The 2,563-nt window shown below is 38.1% G+C and overlaps 1 long non-coding RNA gene across 1 annotated transcript; it reads right to left on the reverse strand.

Annotated features, from left to right (window-relative positions):
- Positions 1–1,658: 1,658 nt before the first annotated feature.
- LOC125203645 lies at positions 1,659–2,045 on the reverse strand. Its single transcript, XR_007173413.1, has 2 exons — positions 1,848–2,045; positions 1,659–1,784 (listed from the first exon to the last, which is right to left on the reverse strand). It is a non-coding gene; the product is annotated as an uncharacterized LOC125203645 (long non-coding RNA).
- Between the last annotated feature and the right edge of the window lie 518 nt (positions 2,046–2,563).

Raw genomic sequence — 2,563 nt, forward strand, 5'->3', positions numbered from 1 at the left:
CAACACCCGCCCCCGCTCGTCATCGTTCAACCTGCAAATAAGGAAAACACATGCAGGGCTGAGTATTTTGTAATACTCAGTGAGCTCGTTGCCAAAACATTTTATAAGTTATGCCACCCTTACCAAGTGAACTCGAGTTTTACAATTTATAAAATATCAACGAGTATCACAAAATATTTTCATAGATTGGCCAATCAAATATCTCCCATTTTCCTCATCAAATTCCACAGTCACAATCATATCCATGTGCGACGAAAGTGTGGCCACACTTTTCGCCCACGAGACCGGCCGACTAGCAAGGACGGCTCCCGATCCCCTCGTGTACACAGCCTGGTAGGGTTTGCGGCCCATACTCAGACCCGAATTCGTATAACATATCCATGACCATATAGCCCAATGGAGCGAACTCACAAACTAGGCATCAAGCACACAATATCACAATAAAACAGACATAGGCATGGCATAACAGTTAAACCACCCTTATAACACCAATCAATAATTTTGATAAAAAGTAAAAGAGTTTAAGAATAAAGCCCACCTCGACTGTTTAGTTTTCAAGTAGTTTCGCTTTTCCGTTATCTGGCTTCGCAACCGAGGTTTCACCTTTTTATTCACATAGGCACATATTCACAAATCAGATTCAATCACGACTCTTAACTCATGCATGTCACAATACTTCCCTCTTTCCCATCGATTCACCTTAATCTTTATAACTTATAGATTTCAAGTCACACTCATCATAAATTACTAATTTCAAGTCACGCTTAGCATACATATATTTCTTAGCATCTCAACCCTAGATCTATCATCATATGTCATACAAAAGTATTTAGCCATCAAGCACACACTACACAACACACACTTCAACACACACATCACACGCATAACACACACACGGCACACAAACCTCACACTCTCGGCACACACACACACACATGTTTCCCCATATCCCTTCTTATCCCTTTTTCACTCAATTAATATGCATGAAGGTTCAAGAACACCGATTAAACCGGTTGGAAGAAAAAGAAAAGAAGAGGTAGAAGAAGAACAAACATAACTCTTGAGCAAAAGTACCTTTTCAGAGAAAATCAATCGGTAGAAACAAAGTAGGGACTTGGTTCTTCAATATTCTCAGATTAAACTTCGATTTCTTCTCAAAAGATGAAGGATTTATGGAGTAAAGTGGAAGAAAATTGAGAGAGTGTATGGGGAGGGAGTTTTCGAAAATATGGGGGCTAGGGTTGGGGTTTTGGTTCTTATTTATAGAGTCCAATGAGATCTTTAGGTAATAAGAATAGAATATTTGGTAAGATCTTTTGCCTTATAAATAAATAGACTAAAATAATATATTGAAGTAGGGAAGAAGGATTAACAAAAATAGACTTGGTGCCAAGCTTGGTAGTTCTCGAAAATTAGGCTAGATTAATTAGCCATGGTTTTGTTTTGGTATATTTTACGGAGTAGAATGAGATATTATGAAGTAAAATTAAATAAATAATAAAAGAATCCTCCCATGGAGAATGGTCTAGGCGTGTGTTTACAACTTTAAATAAGGAAATGAGTTTTATAATAATAACTAAAATAAGGTATGCCAAGATCTCTTGAGGTATGGAAAGATTTGATAGAATATTTTAAAATTCTAGGTATGGAAGGAGATCTGAGCTAAAGTTCGACTGATCAGTTTAAGTTCTTTCTTTCTTTTGCCATATCTGAACACCAAGTGCCGTGGAGATGGTGCTCTCCCACGGTCACCTACCTTTTTCTCCAGCCGGGGAGGTGGCCACCTCCCAACGGCCTCCACTATCTCATCTTTGTGCCGTGGAAGGTGGCCACCTTCCAACGGTCACCTGTGTACACTAGCCCGAGTAGGGACACCACCCTCACTCGAACCCGAATTCGATTCTTACGTTCCAACCAAACAGATAGGCATAAAACAAATCATTTATGGCAAGACAACATCATTTTCACAAATAACAAAACATAAGTTTATATTTTCATCCACATTAGTATGTAGGATAGAAAAGTTCACCTCGTGCGTTTAAATTCTGTTACTTGAGGTTCTTTACTCCTACCATCACTTGCTCGTCGAGATAGCCTTTTGAAAATAAAAACGTATACTTAATCATACTCAAGAAAAACATCTACTTAGAATGCATGCATCCTAGTTAATCTCTTTTTATCCTTCGTTCTTTCATAGAAAATTTATGAAACTTTCATATTAATTAAGTCAGGAAAATTGATTAAAAGCAGTCCTTTGTTAGACTTAATTAATTATGTGACTTGAGAGCGTCGTCTCTCTCTCTCTTTCTTTCCTTCTATTTCCTTAGCGGCCGCCCAAGGCGTCGCGGGGCGACGCTGATCGGCCGTTCACGCCCATATTTCTCTGTTGGCGCCTCATAGTTTCCACCACAATATCGAAATAAATTTCCAAAAATTATTCAAGCTCACACTTAAATTATTGCAGTTATTTCCCTTCGCATATATATATTTATTTTGTACTTGGAAAAAGATTATTCGTAGTTCGCAATTTAATCCGGGACTTAATTTAATAATTCCCCATGAT

Source organism: Salvia hispanica, chromosome 2 (genome assembly GCF_023119035.1).
Source record: "Salvia hispanica cultivar TCC Black 2014 chromosome 2, UniMelb_Shisp_WGS_1.0, whole genome shotgun sequence".
Taxonomy (NCBI): domain Eukaryota; kingdom Viridiplantae; phylum Streptophyta; class Magnoliopsida; order Lamiales; family Lamiaceae; genus Salvia; species Salvia hispanica.